Consider the following 14,898-nt stretch of genomic DNA (forward strand, 5'->3'; position numbering starts at 1 on the left):
CATGCTGATCATCGCAAAATCCTTGAACCTGCAAGAACCCTAACCTTATTGATGAATCAGCAATACACATATTGGCTTCATTATTTATTTACTAACTAACTAAATAATAACACAATACAAACACACACACAGGTTATTGATTACTAACATAATACAATGAAAACAGGTCCCTAGTGGACTGGACTAACAATAGCATGAATGCTTTGGTATAAGGAGGGTCAGAGTGGAAGGGAGAGACAGAGATTCAAACTATCGTGGTTACTTTGGAAACTACGCTCATGGAAATACAAATGCTTAAACCCCCACTAAACGCTAATTCGGATTAGAAATGCAACATGTATTTAGTGTAGCTGTACTCGATAGTTGGGTTGATGATGTAGGACTCTGGTTTGCCCACCAGAGATCCCAATGTCCTTGGTAGAGTTTCTGGTTGTGGTTGTGGTTATAATGAATACCTCAGATGTACCAGAGGTTGTCTGAGAGGGATTATCCTTCCCAACTCGTGTCTTTAGTGAAAGTTCTCTAGACGACTATACATGCCAGCTGCAGACTGAAACGATAAGGTCTAGTGCATTGAGAGTTTCAGAGTTTCTCCATTTCAAACGTGTGGACTAACGTCTCACGTTTTCTGGTCTTTCTGGTCTAACCATTTTGTAATGTTTAGCTCACGCTTCACGTCTGCTGGTCTTGTAGAAATTCAACCATTTGCAACGTTTAGCTCACGATGGTGTAATGTTAATTTGTTTTTCAAGGCTTTTTATGCACTCGGGGTAAAAGGGGCGTTCCATCATGTTTGTGCTCATCTGGGCGTGGCCACTGACTGAGAACAAATCAATATGGAAAACAATAATCTCATCTAGAATGCTAAAATCACATTGTTATCTTCACAGAAGTATTATTATACTTAATCATTCGTTTTCTACAACAATTAGATGCAAACCTCATAACTGGGAAGTATACACCCACAGAGATACAGTTATGTAGTTCCACCGTCTTTCATGACATCACAACATAGTAACGAATTTGACATGATTGTTCTTTAAGTCGCCACCAACCATTTCCCACATTCTTTTAAGTAGGAATATTGTTTCATTATCCACTTTTGGATGTTGGAGTCTTGGCGGGAAGACTTCCTTTGTCTCACAGGGAAATTCCATCTCCCAATACTGCATGGCACGGAAAATAACGTTTCTGCAAGGAATTTACGACCGGTCATAAAACTGGCCCCCAGGAAAGGGGGTGTTCAAACCTTTGCCTAGCCGGCATCTTTGATCCTCAGCCCATGAGGATATATACAAGGGGTACCAGTACTGAGTCAATGTTTTATTATTATAATTGTTTTTAACCTTTATTTAAACAGGGAGTCACCATTGAGACCAGGGTCTCTTTGACAAGGGAGCCCTGCACATACAATTCATAGACAAAATGTAATCAAAATCAGATAGTACAAAAACAAAATAAAATACAGCTCAACAAACAATCAAGAAAAATAGCCACATTCCTCAGCAAATAGTTCCCCAAATCAATAGTTTAAATTGCCCAAGTGGCATCAGAGTGTCCATTCGTAGTGTATTTTGCAGTTGGTTCCAGCAATGAGGTGCATTAAAACTAAAAGTGGATTTACTTAATTCGGTGGAGACCCGAGGAACCTCAAGAGTTAACACACAGTGGCTTGCGAAAGTATTCACCCCCCTTGGCATTTTTCCTATTTTGTTGCCTTGCAACCTGGAATTAAAATTTATTTTGGGGGGGTTGTATCATTTGATTTACACAACATGCCTACCACTTTGAAGATGCAAAATATTTTTTATTGTGAAACAAACAAGAAATAAGAAAAAAAAACAGAAAACTTAAGCGTGCATAACTATTCACCCCCCCAAAGTCAATACTTTGCAGAGCCACTTTTTGCAGCAATTACAGCTGCAAGTCTCTTGGGGTGTGTCTCTATAAGCTTGGCACATCTAGCCACTGGGAGTTTTGCCCATTCTTCAAGGCAAAACTGCTCCAGCTCCTTCAAGTTGGATGGGTTCCGCTGGTGTACAGCAATATTTAAGTCATACCACAGATTCTCAATTGGATTGAGGTCTGGGCTTTAACTAGGCCATTCCAAGACATTTAAATGTTTCCCCTTAAAACATTTGAGTGTTGATTTAGCAGTATGCTTAGAGTCATTGTCCTGCTGGAAGGGGAACCTCCGTCCCAGTCTCAAATCTCTGGAAGACTGAAACAGGTTTCCCTCAAGAATTTCCCTGTATTTAGCACCATCCATCATTCCTTCAATTCTGACCAATTTCCCAGTCCGTGCTGATGAAAAACATCCCCACAGCATGATGCTGACACCACCATGCTTCACTGTGGGGATGGTGTTCTCAGGGTGATGAGAGGTGTTGGGTTTGCGCCAGACATAGCGTTTTCCTTGATGGTCAAAAAGCTCAATTTTAGTCTCATCTGACCAGAGTACCTTCTTTCATATGTTTGGGTAGTCTCCGACATGCCTTTTGGCGAACACCAAACGTGTTTGCTTATTTTTTTCTTTAAGCAATGGCTTTTTTCTGGCCACTCTTCCAAAAAAGCCCAGCTCTGTGGAGTGTACGGCTTAAAGTGGTCCTATGGACAGATACTCCAATCTCCGCTGTGGAGCTTTGCAGCTCCTTCAGGGTTATCTTTGGTCTCTTTGTTGCCTCTCTGATTAATGCCCTCCTTGCCTGGTCCGTGAGTTTTGGTGGGCGGCCCTCTCTTGGCAGGTTTGTTGTGGTGCCATATTCTTTCCATTTTTTAATAATGGATTTAATGGTGCTCTGTGGGATGTTCAAAATTTCAGATTTTTTTTTATAACCCAACCCTGATCTGTACTTCTCCACAACCTTGTCCCTGACCTGTTTGGAGAGCTCCTTGGTCTTCATGGTGCCGCTTGCTTGGTGGTGCCCCTTGCTTAGTTGTGTTGCAGACTCTGGGGCCTTTCAGAACAGGTGTATATATACTGAGATCATGTGACACTTAGATTGCACACAGGTGGACTTTATTTAACTAATTATGTGACTTCTGAAGGTAATTGGTTGCACCAGATCTTATTTAGGATTTTCATAGCAAAGTATACATATATACAAAGTATACAAGAATGCATATGCACTCACCACTTTTCAGTTATTTATTTTTTTGAATTTTATGAAACAAGTTATTTTTTTCATTTCACTTCACCAATTTGGACTATTTTGTGTATGTCCATTACATGAAATCGAAATAAAAATCAATTTAAATTACAGGTTGTAATGCAACAAAATAGGAAAAACTCCAAGGGGGATGAATACTTTTGGAAGGCACTGTACCCTGTGAGCGGGTTTGGTATCTCATGTTTTTTTTAATACTTTAACAACAAAGTTAGGTAAGTTGGAAGCTTGTGTGGTAGGGCTTTGTAAACAAAAAGGGAGTCATGAAATTATCTACAGGGCTTTAATGAGGACCAGCCAACCTTTTGATACAGGATGCAGTGAGAATTAAAACTGTCACAAGTGATAAAACGAATGGCGCTATAGTAGACGGCATTCAAAGGTTTAAGAGTAATGGCTACTGCAATCTGGTAAATGGTGTTACCATAATCAAGAACTGGCAGGATAGTTGACTGTACAATCTGCTTCCTGCTATTTAGGGATCTACTTCTAAAAAATTAGGTTTTTAACTAGCTCATCCATATGTTTTTTCAACATTAAGTGTTAGTCAATCGAAATGTCCAGATATTTGGTCAGATTGCAGCTCTAACATAGCCTGGTCAACAGTTGGGGCAATGGCATACAGAACAGTGTCGTCTGCATACAGATGAATATAACAAGTTTTAACAGATAGACCAATATTATTTATATAAATATTAAAGAGAACAGGTCCCATTACCAACCCCTGCAGTGGCAGTGTGGAGTGCAATAGAGATAGCTGCATCTGTGTATCTGTTGGGGCGGTATGCGAATTGGAGTGGGTTCAGGGTGTCTGGGATGATGGTGTTGATGTGAGCCATGACCAGCCTAAAGCATTTCATGGCTACAGATGTGAGTGCTATGGGGAGATAGTAATTCAGACAGGTTACCTTGGTGTTCTTGGGCACAGGGACCATGGTGGTCTGCTTGAAACATGTAGGTATTACAGGCTGGGTCAGGGAGAGGTTGAAAATGTCACTGAAGAAACTTGCCAGCTGGTCAGCGCATGCTCTGAGTACGCATCCTGGTAATCCGTACTGCGGCCTTGTGAATGTTAACCTGTTTAAAGGTCTTACTCACATCGGCCACGGACAGCGTGATCACACAGTCATCTGGAACAGCTGGTGCTCTCACGCATGGTTCAGTGTTGCTTGCCTTGAAGCAAGCATAGAAGGCTTTTAGCTAATCTGGTAGGCTCAAGTCACTGGGCAGCTCGCTGCTGGGTTTCCCTTTGTAATCCGTGATAGTTTGCAAGCCCTGCCATATCCGACGAGCGTCAGAGCCGGTGTAGTAGGATTCGATCTTAGTCCTGTATTGACGCTTTGCCTGTTTCATGGTTAGTTGGAAGGCGTAGCGGGATTTCTTATAAGCGTCCGTTTGGTTAGTGTCCCGCTCCTTGAAAGCGGCAGCTCTAGCCTTTAGCTCAGTGAGGATGTTGCCTGGTTGGGATATGTACATTCGATCACTGTGGGGATGACATCGTCGATGCACTTATTAATGAAGCCGGTGACCGATGTGGTAAACTGATGTGGTTTAAAGTACTTAATTTAAAAAACTTTAAAGTACTACTTAAATTGTTTTTTGGGGTATCTGTACTTTACTATTTATATTTTTGACAACTTTTACTTTTACTCTACTACATTCCTAAAGAAAATAATATACTTTTTACTCAATGCATTTTCCCTGACACCCAAAAGTACTTGTTACATTTTAAATGCTTAGCGGGCCAGGGAAATGGTCCAATTCACACACTTATCAAGAGAACATCCCTGGTCTTCCCTGCTGCCTCTGATCTGGCGGACTCACTAAACACAAATGCTTCATTTGTAAATTATGTCTGAGGGTTGGAGTGTGCCTCTTGCTATCCGTAAATCTGTAAAAACAAGAAAATCGTGCCATTTGGTTTGCTTAATATAAGGAATTTCAAATTATTCGTACTTTTGATACTTGAGTACATTAGCAATTATATTTACTTTTGGTACTTAAGTATATTTAAAACGAAATACTTTTAGACTTTTACTCAAGTAGTATTTTACTGGGTGACTTTCACTTTCACTTGTCATTTTCTATTAAGGTGTCTTTATTTGACAATTGACAATTGTGTATATTTTCCACCACTGCTCAATGCCATCGGATGAGTCCCGGAACATATTCCAGTCTGTGCTAGCAAAACACTCCTGTAGCTTAGCATCCGCTTCATCGGATCACTTCCGTATTGAGCGCGTCAGTGGTACTTCCTGTTTGAGTTTTTGCTTGTAAACCGGAATCAGGAGCATAGAGTTATGGTCGGATTTGCCAAATGGAAGGTGAGGGAGAGCTTTGTATGCTTCTAGAGTTTCTTCGCCTGTAGGTGCACAGGTGACATGCTAGTAGAAAAGAGGTAACACAGATTTCAGTTTTCTGCATTGAAATCACCGGCCACTAAGAGCGCCGCCTCTGGATGAGCATTTTCTTTTTTGCTTATGGCCCTATACAGCTCATTGAGCGCAGTCTTAGTACCAGCATCGGTTTTTGGTGGTAAATAGACAGCTGCGAAACATATACAGTGGGGAAAAAAAGTATTTAGTCAGCCACCAATTGTGCAAGTTCTCCCACTTAAAAAGATGAGAGAGGCCTGTAATTTTCATCATAGGTACACGTCAACTATGACAGCCAAAATGAGAAAAAAAAGCCAGAAAATCACATTGTAGGATGTTTTATGAATTTATTTGCAAATTATGGTGGAAAATAAGAATTTGGTCAATAACAAAAGTTTCTCAATACTTTGTTATATACCCTGTGTTGGCAATGACACAGGACGACTGATCCGTGTAAAGGAAAGAATGAATTGCCCAGGCAGTGTGTTTGGGATCAATGTCATGCTGAAAGACCCAGCCATGTTTCATCTTCAATGCCCTTGCTGATGGAAGGAGGTTTTCACTCAAAATCTCACGATACATGGCCCCATTCATTCTTTCCTTTACACGGATCAGTCATCCTGGTCCCTTTGCAGAAAAACAGCCCCAAAGCATGATGTTTCCACCCGCATGCTTCACAGTAGGTATGGTGTTCTTTGGATGCAACTCAGCATTCTTTGTCCTCCAAACACGACGAGTTGAGTTTTTACCAAAAAGTTCTATTTTGGTTTCATCTGACCATATGACATTCTCCCAATCCTCTTCTGGATCATCCAAATGCACTCTAGCAAACTTCAGACGGCCTGGACATGTACTGGCTTAAGCAAGGGGACACGTCTTGCACTGCAGGATTTGAGTCCCTGGCAGTGTAGTGTGTTACTGATTGTAGGCTTTGTTACTTTGGTCCCAGCTCTCTGCAGGTCATTCACTAGGTCCCCCCGTGTGGTTCTGGGATTTTTGCTCACCGTTCTTGTGATCATTTTGACCCCACGGGGTGAGATCTTGCGTGGAGCCCCAGATCGAGGGAGATTATCAGTGGTCTTGTATGTCTTCCATTTCCTAATAATTGCTCCCACAGTTGATTTCTTCAAACCAAGCTGCTTATCTATTGCAGATTCAGTCTTCCCAGCCTGGTGCAGGTCTACAATTTTGTTTCTGGTGTCCTTTGACAGCTCTTTGGTCTTGGCTATAGTGGAGTTTGGAGTGTGACTGTTTGAGGTTGTGGACAGGTGTCTTTTATACTGATAACAAGTTCAAACAGGTGCCATTAATACAGGTAACGAGTGGAGGACAGAGGAGCCTCTTAAAGAAGAAGTTACAGGTCTGTGAGAGCCAGAAATCTTGCTTGTTTGTAGGTGACCAAATACTTATTTTCCACCATAATTTGCAAATAAATTCATAAAAAATCCTACAATGTGATTTTCTGGATTTTCTTTCCTCAATTTGTCTGTCATAGTTGACGTGTACCTATGATGAAAAGTACAGACCTCTCTCATCTTTTTAAGTGGGAGAACTTGCACAATTGGTGGCTGACTAAATACTTTTTTCCCCCAATGTAGATGAAAACTCTCTTGGTAAATAGTATGGTCTACAGCTTATCATGAGGTATACTAATTCAGGCGACCAGAACTTTGAGACTTCCTTAAAGGGAAATTCCACCCAGAAATACAGCCGGTGTGATGCATTTTGCAAAACGCAGCATCATATGAAGCAAAATGCATATTTTGAAAGTTATATATCTTGAAAACTTGATTGCTGACATGCAAAACATTTTGGGACAATATCAACAATGAACTAATTAAACAAATACCAAAATATAGTTTTTGGGTGGAGTTTTCCTTTAATATTAGAGATTGTGCACCAGCTGTTGTTAATAAAGAGACACACACCGCCCCCTTGAGCTTACCCAATGCTTCCGTTCTGTCCTGCTGATGCATAGAAAAACCTGCTAGAATATTATCCATGTCCTTGTTCAGCCAAGTTTCCGAGAAACATAGAATATTACAGTTCTTCAGGTCCCGTTGATAGGATAGTCTCGAAAGGAGCTCATCCAGTTTGTTCTCCAGTGATTGTACATTTGATGGCGGACACGTTATGTTACAAAAAATCAGATCAGGGCAAAAAATACACAGAATAGCAGAATTGGTCAGGAGCCTGTACAAAGAGGGTGGTGCGATCAGCTGGTTGAGAGAATCCCAAGAGTGTGTAAAGCTGTCAACAAGACAAAGGGTGGCTACTTTGAAGAATCTCAAATATAAAATATATTTTGATTTGTTTAACACTTTTTTGGTTACTACATGATTCCATATGTGTTATTTCATAGTTTTGATGTCTTCACTATTATTCTACAACACGATATACAGAAAATAAGGCACTTTGATAGGAACGCACACATGTCCAAAGTTATTATTTGTAAGGAAAACAGCAAGGAAGGCAATGCGAGCGCCAGCCAGAAAATGTTCCAATTCGTGCAAGACTGTGCAAATGTCTGCATACTTGATCTGTGGGAACATTGGTGAAGACGGTCTTGGGCTCTCCTCGGGAGAGAAGTTTGTCCGGCTCAGTAAAGCCTCAAACATAAATTGTCCGCAACACTGAAATGGGCTTCTTCTACGTGAATGAGGAGGCGGAACACACCTCAATTAAAACTGTTGTTAGAAAATAAAACTTGTTAAAAAATCATTTGAAATTGACAAGTTGAAACATAGTCTATAGATAATTAGCAAGCAGCGCGCGTTAACTGTCCTGTTGTGTAACAATCACATTTTGGAACAGTGAGTGCATTCTGACATCATGTGCATAAAAAAACTCACGCTGAGGCGACCGTTATAGATATTTGGAACTCACATGTGAAAAGTTTATTTTCATTATTTCAATTTTATTGGATTTGTGTGTATTGTTTTGTATTGTTAGGTATACTGCACTGTTGGAGCTAGAAACAAAAGCATTTCGCTGCACCTGCAATACCTTCTGCAAAATATTTGTTCATGACCAATCAAATTTGATTTGATTTGGCTGGCTAGCTAGCATAGATAACGGTGCCGTGAAGTAAATCCATATGAAGTAAGTTAATATAAAGCTCAGTGACTAAATCACTGCTTTACCAGTACTATAAACGCTACCGCATCGCCTGTTACCAAACGCGAAGCTGTCTCAAACTGCAATGTCTGTCTACAGTAATAAACCCAGCTGTCAAAGGGAATGTGCTTGATGGCCAATGTGATACAATATGCTGCAAAGTAATATCAAAACGTGCAAACTACAATTCAGGTAAAGTTGTAAGGACAAAACATAATTGTGTTTTAATTTGCTAGCTAGCTTGCGTTCAAAGTTAAGAGATTGGGTGTACATTGAGTGTACAAAACATTATGAACACCTGCTCTTTCCATGACATAGACTGACCAGGTGAATCAAGGTGAAAGCTATGATCCCTTATTGATGTCACTTGTTAAATCCACTTAAATCAGTGTAGATGAAGGGGAGGAGACAGGTTAAAGAAACATTTTCAAGCCTTGAGACAATTGAGACATGGATTGTGTATGTGTGCCATTCAGACGTTGAATGGGCAAGACAACTCAATATTAGGAAGGTGTTCTTAATGTTTTGTACACTCAGTGTATGTAGCTAGTGAAATTAGTTAATCCCTCAATTTTGCATTTCTGTGTTTAAGAGACATTCTGTCCTATCCAACAGGCACCAAATATTATAACTAATATTGTAGTTGCCTATATGACATTTTCTCTTAGGCTATCCATCCCAGCCCAACTCTGCTCAGAATGGCCACAGAAGTGAAACCATCGCCAGACAGACACCCTCCTCTCCAAGGAGAATGCTTGAGTATGTCATTGTACGTCATTGTCAAGTTCATAGAATTTAGGCTGTCATTGATCAATGACAGACAGACAATGTGACTATTCACTAACTCCACCTTTGTGTCTGTGTCCAGAAAAATGCAGTGCACACATTTATTTGAGTAGCTTATTGTGAAGGTTGGCCTATGTCACTGTAAATAGCATCATAACTCACACACGCCCAGAAAACTGAGAAAGAAAGGATTCTCTCTCTCCCCAAAAAATGCAAATCAGATCACTGTCCATGATTGTCCAACCCTGCAAAAATCCTTACACTATCTAGGTGAAGTAGAGTAGAGTCAGGACTACAACATGGCTGGACAATAATGGGTGGCTTGACCCGGGTGTTGATGTACACAGTGGGTACCCACTGGGCACACAACTTCATTTCAATGTGGAAGTTTGGGTATTTAGTTGAGACATTGATCAATGAGATTTCTATCTTTGTTCACCCACTCAAAAGGACAGACAGAAGTTTGTTGAATTCCCAATATGTTATCACTATGCTTTATACCATCTAAAAGCACAACCAAGTTCCAATGGAAAAACAGTGTCAGATCTTTGGTTTAGTTGTCATTTAAATGCGTTATCACTGCGCTTTCAACCATTTAAAAGCATAACAAAGTTCAAATTGGAATGCAATGTCAGAGCGACTTACAGTTAGTAAGTGCATACATTTTCATTCTTTTTCATACAATTTAATATGTTATCACTGTGCTTCATCTAATAGCACAACCAAATGAGTTGGGTTGCAGTTGAGATTACATTAAAAGTACATAGTGCAAGTGAACAATGCTGTTGAAGATTCTGCACAGATTATTACAGCAATTGTGAAGATCTCCACAGACCTGCGACCTTTGCATACTATCTTGAACATGCACACTTTCTATGATTACATAAGAAGACATTTAGACTTACTGTAGGCTCACCTCAAAATGTGGCCATGGATGTGTTACTCATTTTAAGGTTGAATAAATACTGTTACATTAGTTTGTAAAATGGCCTTAACTTTAGACTATTTACTGTATTACAAAAATATTATTCAATTGTGTTTGGTTGACAACCAAATATCAACATTTAAAGCTCAATCCTATTCTTTAACTTGTGTTTTTGATTTAGTTGGAATCCAACATATAATCCAACATATAATTTGGTAACTTGTCGACAAGTTAAAAGGCAATTTACTGTATTGCAAAAGTGATATTGAATTGTGTTTGGTTGTCAACAAATTCCAGTCTGTCTACAAATTAATAATTTATGTGTTGGATTTATGTTCCCATCTCAAACAAGAATAAAAATGTAAGAATTGGACTAAATGAAATCAAACTTTATTTAAAGTGCATTTAAAGTTTGATTTGATTTAGTCCTATACTTTAACTTCGATTTTTGGTTGAGATCGAGACGTGAATCCAAATTATTAATTTGTAGACAAACTGGAATTAAAGCCAGACTCAGTGGCACAGATGGAACTATCCAAGCAGAAGATACAGTATGTCTCATTCAAATGTTGACATTTGGTTGCGTTGACAACCAACTACAATTCAATATCCAGTTGGTCTACAAATCTAATCTAATCAAACTTTCAATGCACTTTAAATAAAGTTTGATTTGATTTAGTCCTATTGTTTAACTTAGATTTTGGGTTGAAATGGAGATGTGAATCCAACATATTATTGATTAACTTGAAGATTAAATTTGAAATAAACCAAAGACTGAAACCCTATGCCTATATGTATTGTCTATTTTTAGTTTAACCCTGTGTTGAATTGAAACAATGTAGAAAATAGTAAAAATAAAGAAAAACCCTTGAATGAGTAGGTGTGTCCAAACCTTTGACTGGTACTGTATATGGACTTTCATTGGTTTTTGGATTAAAAAAAATGCCAATATTAGCAGTTGGTAGCATGCTAGATAAACAAAACCAAAGTGTGGATTGCAGTCTATCCTTTTCCATACACTACTTTCAAGCTAAGGAAACAAATAACCCACTGGGCACACACTGGGTGAGTTAACATTGTTTCCACGTCATTTCAATGAAATTACCTTGAACCAATGTGGAATAGACATTGAAATGACGTCTTTTTTTTGGGTGAACTCTTTAAATACATTATTATCTGCATTGGACCTTGATTGACACGTGGGCTAAATTATTTTATTCATACTTTATCACTGTAAACACATGTAATTTAAAAGTTGTGCTATTGACCTATCACATACTTGTTCCTTAATCTTAGTGGCTGATGGTATACAGTGCATTCAGATAGTATTCATACCCCTTGACTTGTTCCACATTTTGTTACGTTACAGCCTTATTCTAAAATGGATGAAATTGTTTATTTTCCTCATCAATCTACACACAATACCCCATAATGACAAAGCAAAAACTGTGTTTTTTTTTAATTTGAGCAAAGTTATTAAAAGTAAACAGCTGAAATATCACATTTACAATAGTATTCAGACCCTTTACTCAGTACTTTGTTGAAGCACCTTTGGCAGCGATTACAGCCTTGAGTCTTCTTGGGTATGATGCTACAAGCTTGGCACACCTGTATTTGGGGAGTTTATCCCATTCTTCTCTGCAGATCCTCTCATGCTCTGTCAGGTTGGATGGGGAGCGTCGCTGCAAAGCTATTTTCAGGTCTCTCCAGAGATGTTCGATCGGGTTGAAATCTGGGCTCTGGCTGGGCCACAAGGATATTCAGAGACTTGTACCAAAGCCACTCCTGCGCTGTCTTGGCTGTGTGCTTAGGGTCGTTGTCCTGTTGGAAGGTGAACCTTTGCCCCAGTCTGAGGTCCTGAGCGCTCTGGAGCAGGTTTTCATGAAGGATCTCTCTGTACTTTGCTCCGTTCATCTTTCCCTCGATCCTGACTAGACTCCCAGTCCCTGCCGCTGAAAAACATCCCCACAGCATGATACTGCCACCACCATGCTTCACCGTAGGGATGGTGCCAGGTTTCTTCTAGACGTGACGCTTGGCATTCAGGCCAAAGAGTTCAATCTTGGTTTCATCAGACCAGATAATCTTCTTTCTCATGGTCTGAGAGTCTTTAGGTGCCTTTTGGCAAACTCCAAGCGGGCTGTCATGTGCCTTTTACTGAGGAGTGGCTTCTGTCTGGCCACTATACCGTATAGGCCTGATTGGTGGAGTGCTGCAGAGATGGTTGTCCTTCTGGAAGATTCTCCCATCTCCACAGAGGAACTCTGGAGCTCTGTCAGAGTGACCATCGGGATCTTGGTCACCTCCCTGACTCCAGGAAGAGTCTTGGTGGTTCCAAATGTCTTCCATCTAAGAATGATGGAGGCCACTATGTTCTTGGGGACCTTCAATGCTGCAGACAGTTTTTGGAGTTCTTCCCCAGATCTGTGCCTCGACACAATCCTGTCTCGGAGCTCTACGGACAATTCCTTCGACCTCATAGCTTGATTTCTGCTCTGACATGCACTGTCAACTGTGGGACCTTATATAGACAGGTGTGTGCCTTTCCAAATCATGTCCAATCAATTGAATTTACCACAGGTGGACTCCAATGAAGTTGTAGAAACATCTCAAGGATGATCAATGGAAACAGGATGTACCTGAGCTCAATTTTCGAGTCTCATAGCAAAGGGTCTGAATACTTATGTAAATAAGGTATTTCAGTTTTAGTATTTTTATAAATTTGCAAAAATTTCTAAAAACCTGTTTTTGCTTTGTCATTATGGGGTATTGTGTGTAGATTGAGGAGGATAAATATTCATTTAATACATTTTAGAATATGGTTGTAACGTAACAAAATGTGGAAAAAGTCAAGGGGTCTGAATACTTTCCGAATGCACTGTATTTGTCACAGGAAACAAACCTGAGAAAGGAATCTAGAGAGCGCAGGATCTCAAAAAGTCCCACAAGCATGCCAACTGTGTGTCAGCTATGCAGTAGTAGTGGGGTTTTACTCCAACTCAGGACAATGTGGACTGGGTCGCATTCATTAGGCACCAAACGGAAGAAAGAGGACTGAAACAGGGAGGGACTAGCTGGACTTGTCCAATAAGAAAAGCTCATGTTTGTTTTTCATTGCAAAACATTTAAAAATGTTGCATGCCCTAATGAAAACGACACTCTTGTTTGCAGTTGGAAACCTTTGGCTTGACTACGCCACAAAGTATTTGGTCCCACATTGAAGCAACAGCTGTGGGACTGAAAATGTATCCTGAGTGGCGCAGTGGTCTAAGGCACTGCATCGCAGTGCTAGCTGTGCCACTAGAGATCCTGGTTCGAATCCAGGCTCTGTCGTAGCCGGCCGTGACCAGGAGACCCATGGGGCGGCGCACAATTGGCCCAGCGTCGTCCAGGGTAGGGGAGGGAATGGCCGGCAGGGATGTAGCTCTGTTGGTAGAGCATGGTGTTTGCAACGCCAGGGTTGTGGGTTCGATTCCAGTATGAAAAAAAACTCACTAACTGTAAGTCGCTCTGGATAAGAGCGTCTGCTAAATGACTAAAATGTAAATGTAAAGAGGATACGGAATGTGTGCTTGGTTATATGGCGAGGGAAACAAATAGAGACCTATTGTGAACCACAGTCTTTATTGAAAACAAGTCATTTGTCGCTGAAGGATCCCAAATAAGTGTTTATTCTGGTTCTTCCATAACTGAACCAACATTGTACTTACTATACCTATAGCTTGGTCCATATTCAGTGGGGTGAAAATTTTCTGAAACGGGAGGCTACCTGAACTTTTACAATAAGACAAAATACAGATTTCTGTATTCTCTGGTGGCACATTCTCTGGTGGCAAAGCAGAAATTCCATTCTCACTAACAAAATAATAACTTAATTTGCTGTAAAAATATAATGTGTTGTCAGAACTGTGCAAATAAAAGGATGATAAGGATTGAGTGAGTTGTTCGATACCTGGACAACTGTAAAACCTGTGAAATGCCTCACAATTACCTTTCTCACTGTAGTTATGGCTGCAGTTGGGTAAGTAATCCCACTCTCGAGTTTGTACTGTAGACTAGAAAAGCCTTTGTCCTTTGAGGGTTGTAGTTAGTCATTTACTGAGGGGACAGTTTTATAGAGTTCTTTTTTAAATCGCATCTATTGTTATAATGGTAAACGTCACATTCAGAAATTCACTATTATGTTTCTCATATACTTAAGTAAAATTATCATGTCTATTTAGTGTGCTCACAGTATTAACCCTATATTTCCTGATACCCCAGCAAAAATCAGCTTTTCATTTATCTGACCTTTCATTTATTTGCATGTCCAGCCCTTTTATTTAGCCTCACAATTAAGTGTTTTACAATTTTTTATTTTCAGGACAACCTGGGCTACAAATAGAACACTAAACAATTTCACAAACAGTTGCATTCATTAGTTTTATTGACAAATGTGAAGAAAAAAATAAGGTCAGCCAAACAAAAAACGTATAAAAATGAATTTATAGGAATGCTGTACGTACAGAAATTGTTTGCTCAGTGGGAA

At 39.9% G+C, this 14,898-nt stretch overlaps 1 long non-coding RNA gene across 1 annotated transcript; it reads left to right on the top strand.

Annotated features, from left to right (window-relative positions):
• The first annotated feature begins 8,555 nt into the window (after nucleotides 1-8,555).
• LOC121542160 lies at nucleotides 8,556-9,605 on the top strand. The gene is made up of 3 exons (XR_005995836.1): nucleotides 8,556-8,644; nucleotides 8,759-8,851; nucleotides 9,328-9,605. It is a non-coding gene; the product is annotated as an uncharacterized LOC121542160 (long non-coding RNA).
• The last annotated feature ends 5,293 nt before the right edge of the window (nucleotides 9,606-14,898 follow it).

Source organism: Coregonus clupeaformis, chromosome 27 (genome assembly GCF_020615455.1).
Source record: "Coregonus clupeaformis isolate EN_2021a chromosome 27, ASM2061545v1, whole genome shotgun sequence".
In the NCBI taxonomy this organism is placed as follows: Eukaryota; Metazoa; Chordata; class Actinopteri; order Salmoniformes; family Salmonidae; genus Coregonus; species Coregonus clupeaformis.